Below are 16,357 nucleotides of genomic sequence, written 5' to 3' on the forward strand. Positions count from 1 at the left end.
TCCACCGGAATTGGATTCTCTTCCTGCGTCTTTGTGGGCGACGGGTCCAAATGATGTGGGCCTACTTGACATCTCCCCTTATGTTGTTCAGTTGAAGTCTAATGTGCGATTGCCACGTATTCCCCAATACCGTATCTCCCTTGATGGTGAACGAGCTTTGTTAGCGATCATCTATGATTTGATCGAGAAAGATGTCATTGAAGAGACTCGGGGAAACGTGTGCAATAGCCCTGTACTGCCCATTCTTAAACGTACTGATCCTACCAAACCACCTGTTTATCGTTTTGTTATCGATTTACGGGAGGTAAATAAAATTGTGGTTCCTCAATTCCCTGTTGTGCCTGACATCACGGCGCTACTGACTCTGATTCCAGCTACAGCATCATGGTTTTCGGTGATTGATTTGAAAAATGCGTTTTTCAGCATCCCGATTGCCGAAGAGAGCAGGGACCTTTTCGGTTTCTCTCTTGGTGGACGTAGCTTCCGGTTCAAACGCGCTCCTCAGGGCTACTGTGAAAGTCCATCGATTTACAGTCAAGCTTTGAAGGGTCAACTAGATGCGTTTAGGTTGCCGGTTGGTGCGGCTTTAATCCAATACGTCGACGACCTATTGGTGGCTGCCGATACTCAGGACATTTGCAAAATTGCTACGGTGTCGTTGCTGCAACATCTCTGTGAGTTAAATCACAAGGTGTCACCTTCTAAACTCCAATATTGTTGTCAAGAAGTAACCTATCTAGGTCACTTATTGTCAAAGGAGGGAAGGAGATTGACCCCAGAGAGAATTGCAGCGATTGCGCGCATGGCTGTGCCACAAACCCAAAGAGATGTGCGTGCTTTTCTAGGTATCACGTCGTACTGTAGGCAGTGGATTCCTAATTTTTCATTGCTAGCGAAACCATTGGTGGCTCTTACGTGCAAGGATGTTTCAACTCCTTTACCATGGACGGAAGAATGTCAGAAAAGTTTTTCTGAACTGCGTGATTCATTGTGTTCGGCTCCTGTGTTAGGTACCCCTGATTACAGTAAGCCGTTCACGTTATATGTTCACGAGAGGGAAGGTTGTGCGTTGAGCGTTTTAACGCAACCTTTTGGTGGTAAGCAACGTCCATGTGCATATTTTTCCTCGACCTTAGACCCAGTAGCTAGAGCATTGCCGAGTTGTTTGAGAGCAACTGCGGCAGCTGCGGTCTCTATCCGACAATCAGCAGGATTGGTCATGGATAATATGCTTACGGTGATGGTTCCGCATGCAGTCGATACTCTGTTGAATCGTACGAAAACTCAGCACTTGACGAGTGCGAGGTTATCTGGGTACGAATTGACGCTCTTGGCAAGCCATATTCAGATAAAACGTTGTAATGTCCTCAATCCGGCAACTTTGTTACCAATTAGTGCAGAGTCAGATGCAGTAACAGAACATGACTGTTACTTGCGGACAGAGGAGGAAACAAAAGGTCGAGTGGACCTTAAAAACACCCCATTGGAAGACCCTGATGGCACCCTGTATGTGGATGGGTCATGTTTTAAGTTGCCGAATGGTGATGTGACTACTGCTTATGCTGTGGTGACATTGAATACTGTTGTTGAGACTGCGAGATTGAATCAGAATTCTGCCCAGGCTGCAGAGCTGATTGCTCTTACTAGAGCATGTGTATTAGCAAAAGGTAAACGTGTGAATGTGTACACCGATAGTCAGTATGCTTTCGGTGTAGCGCATAGTTTTGGACGATTGTGGCGAGAACGTGGTTTCTTGACGTCGCATGGCACGAAAATACAGCATGGCCAGCTTGTGAACGATCTTTTGGATGCATTGACTTTGCCTGCTCAAGTTGCAATTGTTAAGTGTAGTGCGCATCGTAAAGTGACGGATGATGTTGGTCGTGGTAATGCGTTTGCAGACGAGATTGCTAAGGAGACTGCCCGGAACCTTAGCACTCGAATGTATGTGACGAGTTCGGTTAGGTGGCCTGCAGAATCGAGTACGTGTGAAAATACCATAGAGAGTGTGAAAGCAATTCAGAATGAGGCCACCGAGACTGAAAAGATGAAGTGGAAAGAAAGTACGGGAAGGTTGGATGTGAATGGTTGCTGGATTGATTTGTCGGATCAGAAAAGATGGATGTTGCCTGATGCGTATGTACTGGCCGTTGTGCAAATGGCACATGGGTTAGCACATATTAGCGCGAAAGGTATTTGCAAGTTGCTGGCTGATGTGTGGAAGAATGATGGAATTACTAAGTGTGCTGAACGTTTGGTGAAGAATTGTATGGTGTGTATAATGTACAATCCTGGCAAAGGAACCCCAACTCCCCCTGGCAGTTTTGCTCCTCCTTCGTATCCCTTTGAGGTGATCCAATTGGACTTCATCCATATGGAGCGATGCAATAACCTGAAATACGTTTTGGTTGTGGTTTGCGCATTCTCCCGATGGATCGAGGCCTATCCCCTCAAGGACAATACTGCTTTGTCTACTGCGAAAATCCTACTGAAGGAATACTTTCCTCGGTATGGAATGCCTAGAGTCGTGTGGTCAGATAACGGAAGTGAGTTTGTTGGAAGTGTGATGAAGAGTGTGTGTAAGGGCCTTGGAATTAGTCAGAAATTCCATAGCGCCAATCATCCCCAGTCAGCTGGATTGGTTGAAGGGTACAATGGCACCCTTAAACTGAAATTAGCGAAGATTCAAGCTACGACTGGACTTTCGTGGCCTGATGCTTTGCCTCTAGCATTACTGTCAACTAGGGCGACTGTACACTCCAGAATAGGGCTTAGTCCCTATGAAATAGTGTTCGGCCGTCCTGCGAATGTGTGGGGGGTTCCTAGGCCAGGTGTATTCTCTGATCTTGAGTTTCCGATGTTGATTGATTATTTACATGACTTGACTGCTAAACTGAGGTTAATTCATCAACAGGTTTACGACGCCTTGCCGACGCAGACGGAGGGTCCAGGCCACCAGCTCCAGCCCGGAGAGTGGGTAGTTACCCGAAATTTTTCACGCAAAAACAATCTGGACCCCCGCTTCACCGGACCTTACCAGGTGCTCCTGGCCACGAGGACTGCCGTTCGTCTTGAGGGGCGGAAGAATTGGGTACATGCTACCCATTGTAAGCGAGTCCCTATTCCTTTGCCGGCAGACCCGTGGGTAAGGAAAGGCATTGCGTCAGCAGAAACAGAAACATTGCCGGCGTTTGTACCTTTTAGCGACGCACAGCTTGTTGGAGAACCCTCAGCGCAGCAGAAAGCCACTGTTGAACACTTGTCAGCAAAAGACTCAAGACCAGATCAACGAACTGATCAGCAGGACGCTGTCTCTTCAACGGATCCTTTGTTTGAAGAGCAGACACGTCCCGGGAAACATCGATATTCTTTGAGATCTCATACTAAGGACAAATAAAATTTCTTGCTTTGCTGAAATTGACAACTGCAATATCCTCGTTTCCCATGATCAACTTTGAATAATCGTATCATTGAAATTGTTTTGTATATATATATCAAGCTTTTTCTTTCCTTGTATCTTTTTCCTTCCACAGCTGAGAAATATTGTGCTAAATATATACATATTGTGTATTGAGGGCCGTAGGGCCGCGCGCGTACTTCCTTCTGGACAGTAGGTCTTGACGCTAGGTTAAAGGCCGTCGGTTCCTAGGAACTCCTGGGGATTGACTATTGCTGCACAGAACGAAGTGCGTCAAGAAACGTTGCGGACGGTCGTAGGGAAATGGCATTTTCGAAGCTGAATGATTTGGAGGGAACTCAGGCGTATAGAGTCCAGCTGCAGAAACTTAGTCGTACTAAATGTTTTGTATTCCAGTTGTTTGTATTGTTTTTGACTGCTTCTGCATTTTTGGCGGGTGGGGTGTATTACACTATGTCTTACTTCTTACTTCCTACCCCTACTCCTACTCCTTACCCTAACCTTACTTCTACTGCTTCTCCTCATTCCTTTCACATGTTACCAGAACACGAACAGGCTAGACGTGTAGAATTCCGCAACAATTCCTTTGTCCAGCTCCTTCATCAGCATCAGTTAGTGGTTAACACTACTAATTGTTGGGTGTGTGGGTTGATGCCACATACTACGGGTAAAGGAATTCCATATCTGGTGTTACCGTATAGTTCCCAAGGGTCAGCTCGAGCATTTCAAACAATGCTTCGAAGCGCACTGGGTTTCCACCCCACTCCAGAACAACGTTCCCCCAACTCTGGTCCTACCTCGTATCAGTGGGTGCTATCGATGGCAATAGCGGACATGGAAGATGAGATCCATGATGCTTTTCTCATCCCTAAAGAAGAGGTACAAGCCTATAGGGTCCTAAGTAGAGGGGAATATAGTATGTTCAGTAATGAAAAGCAGCTTAAAAGCTCGCTTCCAATATGGGTCGTACCCCACACTGGTAATCTTTGTCTTGTGGGTCGTGGCTCTCAAGCCTCACTTGGAGTAAGTGCTTGCACTGAAAGTTACGTTCTGCCAATGTCCCCGTCCCCTGTGTTTCTGGCTGCCAAGGGTACATACTTTATCTGTCATGATCGTGCATACACATGGTTGCCCGCAGACTTCATGGGCTCATGTTTCGTTGCAAATTTGTTGCCTCCGACGTTTACTGTAGATGCCGATTATCATAAGACTAGAGTAGTACGTGGCGTAATTAGCGAAGAGGATACTGCCGGTCAAGAGGCAGGAGACTTTTTCAAGGGTTTCCTCCCGTTTTGGGGACCTATGGTTAATAGTAGGAACCTGAGACATTTGACTCGAGTGGTAGAATCGACCGCTAACATTACTGCCAGTGCCCTTGGTAATATCACCACAGAACTTCAGGCGGAGAGACTTATGACATTACAAAACCGTATGGTTTTAGATGTTGTCTTGGCAGATCGCGGTGGGGTATGTAAAGTGATCCATTCGAGCTGTTGCATTTTCATTCCTGATAATGCTCCTACTGTCTATCAAGCCATCTCGAAGTTGCATAAGATCTCCGAATCCATACACGTGGATGTAGGGGATTGGACGCTACTTGGTTGGTTTTGGGGCCTGGTGTCGACTTGGGGTTGGAAGATTCTGACGATCATCGGGGTTGTGGTAGCGTTCCTGTTCACGTGTTGCCTTTGTGTGCAGTGTGGTCCTGCCTTATGTGGCCTCTGTGCTACAACGTGTATGAGACAACCATCTGTTACCAAGGGGACTCGATCGGATAGAGCTATGCTACAACGACATCTTGATGGTCTGATGAATATCGAATATGATTCCGACTAGTGCTTGCCTACATGAGGGCAAAAGGAGCGTCTGAGGTGCCGTGACAATTATAAGTGGTGTTTTCGACTCGCACGAATATGGTCGAGTCTAGTATCTATGAACCGCAAATGACGAGTTTAGTAAGTGTGCGCAGTTTCGCTGTGCTAACTTAAACCGTTCGTTTGTTATGTGGGTTTTTCATCTGTACCCACGGGTTCCATCTTAGATACGGCATCCATTTTGTCTCTTGCCCTCAAGTAGCCAGCGAACGGACGCTGTCCGCTTCGCGACCCTGGGACTTCTAAGATATGGCGGAAGACACATGTTCTTTGTAAGTGTCTTTATGACGAGGGGGATGCTACTGTAAGGCAGATGGCGCCGCTTGAGGCTCATCTTGCCGCACGGGCTTATTGTCTCAGCCGTGCATCTCATTAGGCACGTCCCTTTGATGCCTGTATCTCGTGCTTCTCGACACTCCCCTTTTACACCCTTTCCGATCTCCCCACTGTCTCCGTCTTCCTCTGCACCTGTCTTCGTTCCTGTTTCGATCTACTTTACTGCTGATTGGAATTTGCTAATGGTGGGAAGATGGGTTTTTACAGTTGGGAACCGCCAAATGTTTCCGCACTTATGTTCCGGACTTTGTGTGTTTCAAAGTGATCTAAGCGACCCCTCTGAGAGCGACTTGTGGGAACCAGGTTGTAAACTATTGTGTATCATGTTATCCTATGGGTAAAAACTGTATAAAAGGAGCGATCCACAAATACAATTTGAAGCAGTCTCCCCGAACTACACTCGATGTACTTCCTGTGACTTCTGTGTTCCCTGCAGTAAATAAACCTTGACTCTTTGACGCCGAAGGAAGTGTCCCGTGTCTCTGTGACTTGTACGCCGGAGCAGGTTACCCACGAAGGTTTCAGGTGTTGTGCCCTGGCACCGCTGGGTCCAAAAGAACCCAGTCCTTCAGGGACTCTGAAGATCCAGGACACGCTATCGATCCTGGTTCGTGGGTGCTGGTCAAAAACTTCCAGCGGACAAAGAATGATCAGCCCCGTTGGACCGGCCCCCACCTAGTCCTTTTGTCAACGAGATCAGCCGTGCGAGTGGAAGGAAAAAAGAACTGGATCCACGGCGTACATTGTAAGAGGGCCCCTTTGCCTCTGCCGTACGACCGGTGGGTCCAGGAGGGTATTGCTGACTCTGAGACTGAGACTGTGCCTTGTTTTCTGCCTTTGAGCGATGCACGTGTAAAAGGAACAAATTCTGAACGTGAAAGTGACAATCTTTTGCAAGAAGCTGTACCACCATCAATTCGATTGGACACTACCGAGCCTGAACTTTTGTTCCAAGACCAGACATTATCTGGAAAAAGCCGTTATAATCTGAGGCTGAGAACTATGGACAAATTAATTATTTTTCTTTGCTATTTTTGAAAGTGCAGCTCTCTCATCTGAGAAACTTTTTAATTTTTGTTTTTCGAACTACCGGGTTCAGCTGTAGGGTCGCGGGCGACAAGTCTTTGGAGTGCAAGCCGAAGACAGAAGGTCGACGGTTCTGGTTGGTTCTTGGGCGTTTCCCTTGGACTGACAGGCGCATTCCTTAGCACGGAACACCCTACCTTTGCGAGTAGCAAGGTTAGAGGATGGAGTTTTTCAAGATGGAGAGACCTGCCAAAGAGATGAACTTTAAGGCCAAAATGTGTATAATGATGACCAGAAAACGTTTTTTGATATTATGCATTTTCATGTTGCTTAGTGTAATGATGTTTTTAATTGGATGAGAAGATGAAGAGGTGGCTCTACGGATTTAAGTTAATAAGTCTGCTGAATTGTTATCCCTCACGGGAGGGCTGAGGACGAAGGTAGTAGAGGGAAAGTTAATGACTGCAAAAAATTGCAGGAAGTGCACTGATATGAGAGAATATCCCTTTCCCCAACCCAAGTAGTAGCGTTTGAGCACTTCACCTTAAAATATGCCAGTAGCTGTGCCCCAAAGTACGTCTGGCGGGAAAAACGGACTGGGGTCCTAGCGCCTGGTGCATTCCGGGAGTTGACGGGCGCAGATGGGTTTGCCTTTGGCGCACTGGCGGCATGCCCACTGCTCCGTCCCGTCAGAAAGCTGGTTTTATCCCCCTCATATTGAACAACTAGCACCCTGACCTTGCTATGGGCGGGCCCGCTCTTACATATGGGCACCACAGGTAGCGGGGGAGAAAATGCCAGGCCTGAAGAATTACCACTAGTACCAGCTCAATATATTACCTTTTTCAAAATAAACACGTCATGTCACTTTAACAGACTTGTACTGTACAACTAGTCATGAAGCTACAACTTACAACAAATCTTATAGGCAAAACCTAATGCATTTACCAATGCTTGTTAATAGTGCAAAAAAGCCATACATTTGCAGTGGGGTCAAAGGCATGGATACAGTCAACATGCTGTTAGAGAGTTTTAATAACCTGAAAATTATTTTTGGGGACGGCGTTAGTTGGCATGACTAGGCATGACTAGGCCTCAGCATTGCACATATTGAAGAAAAAGTGTCTGTTTATTTTATGTGAACGAGCACTCCACGTGCACGTGTCTCCATATTACAGAAAATGTACAGAAAATGATAGAAAATGCCGCCTCAGCTGTGGTCTTCACGTTTATACAAATAGGGGGCCAGATGTAGGTAAAAGCAGTTTTGCAATTCCTTATTAGCGATTTTTAGGGAATCGCTATTAAGGACTCACAAAATGCCATGTAGGTAGGAATCGCAATATTTTTTGCGATTCCTTAATATTCCTTAATAGCGAGTCACAAATTGCGATTCGCAATCAAGGAATACCTTCCCATTCATTTTTTTGGGCCTAGAGGCCCATGGGAATGAATGGGAATTGTGCACGCAATTTGCAAGCCCCCATTAGGTACTTGCAAATTGCCTGTGCAATTTCAAGGGTGCAAGGGTTCCAGAGGGAGACCCTGTTGCACCCTTGAAATGTGCATCTGTGCACATACCTGCCCTAAGGGCATGAATGTGCGCAACATGGCACTTTAAAAAAAGCAAAAAAGTGCTTTTTTAAAGGAAAGCGCAATTTACCACAAACTTGAAGTTGGTGGTAATTTGCGATTCCTTAAGGCAATATCGCAATTTGCGAAGCCTACTAGCATAGCATTTAGGGAATCGCAAATTGCTACTCTCTAAATGCTTACGCACAATAAGGAATCACGATTTTAAACAATTCCTTATTTTGGGAGTATGTATTTGCCTTTCTACATTAGACTACCAGAAATTCTGCGTTTGTGGACGCAAATTGGCTTCCTACATCTGGCCTATAATGCTTTTGTTGCTGTCTCTGGAGGAAGTGTGGCTCAGGACGTCCCTTCTGTGGCTAGTTTCAAGGCTCAATAACAATAAATCAATGAGGAGGGACTAGGGATTTGGAAGGTCTGTTTCGTTCCCCAGGGAAAGTACAAGGTTTATCAAATAAAGAAACAGACACTTGTAACACTAAGCCATTGGTCGTGTAAGATTAGAGTGACCTCAAAAACCCAATGCACATGTGAGTCTTGCGGTATATATGGTTCATCCGCCCCGCATATGGGTTGATGGCAGTTATCATCGGTCACTCTAAATTAGTAATGTTGCCAGCCTCAACCTGAGGCACCTCTGGCATATAGTGCAGTGTCCAGAGAAGCAGAAAAAATAGGAAAAAAGTGTGTCAAAAAAGAAAAAGGATAACCAGTACAGTGGGTTTAAAAACTGAAACGTCACCCTAAGTGATTTTATTCCATGGTGTGATTATTCAGATATTTAAAAAAACTAGTACTACTAGGTTGATCGAGTAACTAGATCATAGTAGTTGAGAAACATTAATTACACAAAACGTCGACATGTTTCTGCTCTGTCGGCCCACAGGGGTCTATAGAGCATTCGTCAGGACTAGTTTCAAGGCTAACAAACCAAGCTACGTCACAGGTAAACAGGCCATTGTATTCCTAGGTATCATAATACATGATTAGCACGTCCTTAATTAATTATGCATGGCCCTTACCAATAGGCAATGATAGGAAGTAGGTGCTGTAAGGGGTGTCACAGAACATGACATTGATTGGTTATTGCTCATACAACCCTCCTACGTCATGTTGTGACCTGCCTGTGTCTTCTCTTCTGTAACCACGACTCTGTAAATGGCGTGTTACTCTGGAGATTTAATTACAGCCCCGTCCAGGGTTCAAGGGTTTTTCATTGGTTTTGTAAAACAGCAGGTCTGGAAACTCCTGGAATTAAAGCTCTTACAAGGAGCAGAAACACCTAAAGGTAGAGGCGCCCTAAGGTAGGTTCGAGAAATGGCTTCTGGGAGTAAATGCAGTCAGGCTTGGGGGGGGGAGAAGGTTTATTCAGTGGGCAAACAACCTTAGGTTATCAGTTTTAAGTCCAGAACAAGGGTGGAATAGAGTTAGGAGAGAGCCCTCGTCAGCCATGTGACTCATAAGGATTCTTCAAAGCATTTCTGGAGTCTTTTGCAGTTTTGGGGTGAGGAGGAAGGAGACAAAGAGCCCCTTTGTAGTGTAGGAACTTGCCCCTATAATCATTCCTGTTTGTTTGTTTCCAAAATGTGCTGCCCCAGCAGGTAAAAGGTGAGGAGGCAACGCCCTCTTTTCTTCCCTGGTTTTGGGTCTCTCTGGCGGGGAGCTCCTGACTCCACCCACTGTGCTGCTGACGCTGTAAGATAAAGATGTGCCTGGACCAGTCATGGCCGAAAACACAACAGTAATGAATTGCCTAAAATGCATCCCAGGGTTCGAAGTGTCTAAAACATAGTCTCAAGCAGAAAATTTAGTACAGGACAGACCCCACGAGTCAGCCTGCTGAGGTATCTATACCCCCAGAAACCAGGATCCCCTGGAGAGTGAGAAAGACTGTTTGTACCTTCGGGTCGCTGCCAATCCCCCTTTACCAAGTTTGACTCTAGGAATCTAGAAAGGTTTCTGATCTGTCCAGAGAAGAACTGCCATGGACCTGCCTCAAGGGAAGGGACCGACTGACTGCTCAGGAAGGGGTGCAGGAGGTGCCCTCGTTTGAAGGAGAGGCTGCATAGAAAAGGAAGACCGTGCAAGAGGGGCTCTAGTATGAAGGAGAGGCTGCATAGAAAAGGAAGACCGTGCAAGAGGGGCTATAGTATGAAGGAGAGGCTGCATAGAAAAGGAAGACCGTGCAACAGGGGCTCTAGTATGAAGGAGAGGCTGCATAGAAAAGGAAGACCTTGCAAGAGGGGCCCTCGTATAAAGGAGAGGCTGCATAGAAAAGGAAGACCGGTGCAGGAGGGGCCCTTGAATGAAGGAGAGGCTGCATAGAAAAGGAAGACCGGTGCAGGAGGTGCTCTTATACGAAGGAGAGGCTACATAGAAAAGGAAGACTGGTGCAGGAGGTGCTCTTATACGAAGGAAAGGCTGCATAGAAAAGGAAGACCGGTGCAGGAGGTGCTCTTATACGAAGGAGAGGCTGCATAGAAAAGGAATACTGGTGCAGGAGGTGCTCTTGTATGAAGGAGAGGCTGCATAGAAAAGAAAGACCGTGCAAGAGGGGCTCTAGTATGAAGGAGAGGCTGCATAGAAAAGGAAGACCGGTGCAGGAGGGGCCCTTGAATGAAGGAGAGGCTGCATAGAAAAGGAAGACCGGTGCAGGAGGTGCTCTTATACGAAGGAGAGGCTGCATAGAAAAGGAAGACTGGTGCAGGAGGTGCTCTTATACGAAGGAAAGGCTGCATAGAAAAGGAAGACCGGTGCAGGAGGTGCTCTTATACGAAGGAGAGGCTGCATAGAAAAGGAATACTGGTGCAGGAGGTGCTCTTGTATGAAGGAGAGGCTGCATAGAAAAGGAAGACCGTGCAAGAGGGGCTCTAGTATGAAGGAGAGGCTGCATAGAAAAGGAAGACCGTGCAAGAGGGGCTCTAGTATGAAGGAGAGGCTGCATAGAAAAGGAAGACCGGTGCAGGAGGGGCCCTTGAATGAAGGAGAGGCTGCATAGAAAAGGAAGACCGGTGCAGGAGGGGCCCTTGAATGAAGGAGAGGCTGCATAGAAAAGGAAGACCGGTGCAGGAGGTGCTCTTATACGAAGGAGAGGCTGCATAGAAAAGGAAGACTGGTGCAGGAGGTGCTCTTATACGAAGGAAAGGCTGCATAGAAAAGGAAGACCGGTGCAGGAGGTGCTCTTATACGAAGGAGAGGCTGCATAGAAAAGGAATACTGGTGCAGGAGGTGCTCTTGTATGAAGGAGAGGCTGCATAGAAAAGGAAGACCGTGCAAGAGGGGCTCTAGTATGAAGGAGAGGCTGCATAGAAAAGGAAGACCGTGCAAGAGGGGCTCTAGTATGAAGGAGAGGCTACATAGAAAAGGAAGACCTTGCAAGAGGGGCCCTCGTATAAAGGAGAGGCTGCATAGAAAAGGAAGACCGGTGCAGGAGGTGCTCTTATACGAAGGAGAGGCTGCATAGAAAAGGAAGACTGGTGCAGGAGGTGCTCTTATACGAAGGAAAGGCTGCATAGAAAAGGAAGACCAGTCCAGGAGGAACCCTTGTATGAAGGAGAGGCTGCATAGAAAAGGAATACTGGTGCAGGAGGTGCTCTTGTATGAAGGAGAGGCTGCATAGAAAAGGAAGACCAGTGCAGGAGGGGCCCTTGTATGAAGGAGAGGGCCTAGAAAAGAAAGACCGGTGCAGGAGGAACCCTTGTATGAAGGCGAGGCTGCATAAAAAAGGAAGACTAGTGCAGAATGTGTCCTTATACGAAGAAGAGGCTGCATAGAAAAGAAAGACCGGTGCAGGAGGTGCTCTTGTACGAAGTAGAGGCTGCATAGAAAAGAAAGACCGGTGCAGGAGGTGCTCTTGTACGAAGGAGTGGCTGCATAGAAAAGGAAGAACGCTGCAGGAGGAACCCTTGTATGAAGGAGTAGCTGCATAGAAAAGGAAGACCGGTGCAGGAGGAACCCTTGTATGAAGGAGAGGCTGCATAGAAAAGGAAGACAGGTGCAGGAGGGGCCCTTGAATGAAGGAGAGGCTGCATAGAAAAGGAAGACTGGTGCAGGACATACGCTTGTATGAAGGAGAGGCTGCATAGAAAAGAAAGACCGGTGTAGGAGGTGCTCTTTTACGAAGGAGAGGCTGCATAGAAAAGGGAGACCGGTGCAGGAGGGGCCCTTGTATGGAGGAGAGAGTGCATAGAAAAGGAAGAGTGGATCAGGAGGTGCCCTAGTATAAAGGAGAGGCTGCATAGAAAAGGAAGACTGGTGCAGGAGGGGCCCTTGTACAAAGGAGAGGCTGCATATAAAAGGAAGACTGGTGCAGGAGGGGCCCTTGTACGAAGGAGAGGTTGCATAGAAAAGTAAGACCGGTGCAGGAGGAACCCTTGTATGAAGGAGAGGCTGCATAGAAAAGGAGGACCGGTGCAGAAGGAACCCTTGTATGAAGGAGAGGCTGCATAGAAAAGTAAGACCGGTGCAGGAGGAACCCTTGTATGAAGGAGAGGCTGCATAGAAAAGGAAGACCGGTGCAGGAGGGGCCCTTGAATGAAGGAGAGGCTGCGTAGAAAAGGAAGGCCGGTGCAGGAGGAACCCTTGTATGAAGGAGAAGCTGCATAGAAAAGGAGGACCGGTGCAGAAGGAACCCTTGTATGAAGGAGAGGCTGCATAGAAAAGTAAGACCGGTGCAGGAGGAACCCTTGTATGAAGGAGAGGCTGCATAGAAAAGGAAGACCGGTGCAGGAGGGGCCCTTGAATGAAGGAGAGGCTGCATAGAAAAGTAAGACCGGTGCAGGAGGAACCCTTGTATGAAGGAGAGGCTGCATAGAAAAGGAAGACCGGTGCAGGAAGGGCCCTTGAATGAAGGAGAGACTGCATAGAAAGGAAGACTGGTGCCGGAGGGGCCCTTGTACAAAGGAGAGGCTGCATATAAAAGGAAGACTGGTGCAGGAGGGGCCCTTGTATGAAGGAGAGGCTGCATAGAAAAGTAAGACCGGTGCAGGAGGAACCCTTGTATGAAGGAGAGGTTGCATAGAAAAGGAAGACCCGTGCAGGAGGGGCCCTTCCTTGAATGAAGGAGAGGCTGCATAGAAAAAGAAGACCGGTGCAGGAGGAACCCTTGTATGAAGAAGAGGCTGCATAGAAAAGGAGGACCGGTGCAGAAGAAACCCTTGTATGAAGGAGAAAAGTAAGACCGGTGCAGGAGGGGCCCTTGAATGAAGGAGAGGCTGCATAGAAAAGGAAAACCGGTGCAGGAGGAACCCTTGTATGAAGGAGAGGCTGCATAGAAAAGGAAGACTGGTGCAGGAGGGGCCCTTGAATGAAGGAGAGGCTGCAAAGAAAAGGAAAACTGGTTCATGAGGGGCCCTTGTATTAAGGAGAGGCTGCATAGAAAAGGAAGACTGGTGCAGGAGGGCCCTTGTACAAAGGAGAGGCTGCATAGAAAAGGAAGACTCATGTTATGTTATGTTATGTTATGGTGATTTGTATAGCGCGCGGCTGCCCCAGCAAAGGGGCGTCCCGGCGCTGCGAACAGACAGTTTACAGTGAAGCGGAGGCGCAGAAAATGAGACTATTATTGAAAGAGGTGAGTTTTGACAGCCTTTCTGAAGGCTAGGAGATCCTGTATCCCACGGATAGCTTCAGGTAGACTATTCCATAACTTGGCCGCCAGGAAGCTGAAAGAGCGGCCGCCCACTCTGGCCAGTCTGGTGCGGGGGATGATCGCAAGATGCTGCCCCTCTGACTGGAGCTTTCTCCTAGGGATGTACTCTGACAGAAGCGGGCGAAGCATTGGGGGGGAGGAGGTTTTAAGGATTTTGAAAGCTAGGCACAATGCTTTGAACTGGACCCTTTTGCCCACCGGGAGCCAATGCAGTTTCTTCAAGGTTCCAGATACCGAAGAATGGCGCGGGAGACCTACCAGAGCCCTGGCAGCCGCATTCTGAACTCTCTGCAATCTAGTGATTTCAGCTAGATTAGCCCCCAATAGAAGGGAGCTGGCATAGTCCAGTCTGGAAAGGATGGTCGCCTGGACGATTACTTGGCGAGTGCGGCAGTCAAAGAACTTCAGAATGGGCCTGATGTTACGCAGGATGCCAAAGCACGTGGCGGCAACTTTTTTAGTGTGGTGCGTGAACTTTAGAGCAGAGTCCACCCAAACTCCCAAGTTTTTGACGCATTCCTTAGGCGTAGGGGGTGGGCCTAGGACATCCGGCCACGAGTTGTCACCCCAGGACGAAGTGTTTTTGCCCAAGAGGAGTATCTCCGTTTTCCCGGCGTTTAATTGAAGAAAATTCGCCGTCATCCAGTTGGTGATGTCAGTGAGTGTCTGTTTAAAGTGATGTGCCTCCCGACCACTGTTGTCATTAAGTGCCACCACCAACTGGGTATCATCTGCATAGGATACCAGTGCAAGTCCATTTCTTCTAGCCACCTCCGCCAGGGGGCGGACGTATACATTGAACAGGGTGGGGCTCAGGGAAGAGCCTTGCGGCACTCCCTGTCCAATGTTATGTTCCTCAGAGATGTAAGGGGGGGTAGAGACTCTAAAAGACCTGTTGGAAAGGAAGTCTCTAAACCATCCCAAGGCTGCCCCTGTGATTCCAATTTCCTCCAGTCTCGTCAGGAGGACCTCGTGTGACACCGTATCGAAGGCAGCACTAAGGTCCAACAGGACCAGTGCTGCCGTACCGCCGGTGTCAAGGATGGTACGGAGGTCCTCAGAAACACTGAGCAAGGCGGTCTCGGTGCTATGACCGGCTCTAAACCCGTGCTGGGAGTCATCCAAGATGTTATTGGTGAGGAGGAAGTCTGACAGAATGTTGTTGACGTGTGCCTCGATGATTTTGGCAGGCCAGGGGAGCAGGGAGATGGGCCTAAAGATCTCAGGAAGCGAGGGGTCTAGAGTGGGTTTTTTTAGGATGGGGGAAACCCAGGCCTGCTTCCACTTGGAGGGAACTTTGGCGGTCGAAAGGGACAGGTTGATGATTTCTCGGATGTGCTCAGTGATAAATTTGTGAGTTTCACAAAAGGTATCCGGTTTAAGGGGATCTGCCGGGGAGCCTGATTTAATCTTTTTGCAGATTTTTTGGAAACTCTCTCGCTCAAGCGTAGGTAAAGAGGAGAGAGAGGGCCTAGCCAGGTCAAAGATGGCCAATGGTTGCGGGCCTTTAGGAAAGGTGTCGTAAATTTTCTTAATCTTGTTAGTGAAGAAATTGGCCATGTTATTACAGAGGTCAGGAGAAATGATAGTGGTGTTGACGGTTTTTTTTGCGGTAAGGTCTTTCAAAATTTTAAATACAGCTTTCGAGGTGTTAGAGCTGTTACTGATTTCATTGGCATAATATGCCGCCCTTGTTCTGCAAAGCTTACGATGGTAGGTTTTTTGAAGCATGACATAGTCCTGTTTAAGATTAGCATCGTAGTTTTTCCTCCAACCCCTCTCTACCTTTTTGCATTCCTTTTTCAGGGTTGCTAATTCTGGGTTATACCAAGGGCTAGCTGTGTGGGTGCGAGCCTTGGAGCGTCTGGCCGGGATCAAGGTATCAAGTGCCTGAGTGATCCAAAGGCAGAACTGGGCATAACTTACGTCCAAATCTTCACTAGGGGGTGGGGGATTTAATACCAGGAGATTATGTAGATCTTCAAGATGAAGTTTTCTCTATGGCTGTTTCTGGACTAATGGAGTAGGCACCGCTGCAGGTCTCAAGTTGCAAGGGATAGACAGAGTTACTAAATGGTGATCGGTCCAGGTCATAGGGATTGGTGTGCCTGCGGAGCAACTAGTGATGTTGGAGAAAATGGGGTCAAGAAGATGACCCGCTCTGTGGGTGGAGCCCATCACAAGTTGATTAAGTTGGAAAGCCGCAAGATCTGCAAGAAAGGTGGCAATTTTGGGTTCGTAGTCCTTATCAAGATGAAGATTAAGATCACCTATGATCACAAAATTAGCTGTTTTGAGAATGTTGGTATCCAAAAATTGTAAAAGTGAGTTAATGAAAGGAGTATCTGCACCAGGGGGTCTGTAGATTAAGAGCCCCGTCGCGCAGAACTGTGAGTTAACTTTAATCGAGAAACGCGCGCTTTCGCTGCCCTTAATATCTACTTTGCTGAATTGACA

The sequence above is a fragment of the Lissotriton vulgaris genome, chromosome 8 (genome assembly GCF_964263255.1).
Source record: "Lissotriton vulgaris chromosome 8, aLisVul1.2, whole genome shotgun sequence".
Taxonomy (NCBI): domain Eukaryota; kingdom Metazoa; phylum Chordata; class Amphibia; order Caudata; family Salamandridae; genus Lissotriton; species Lissotriton vulgaris.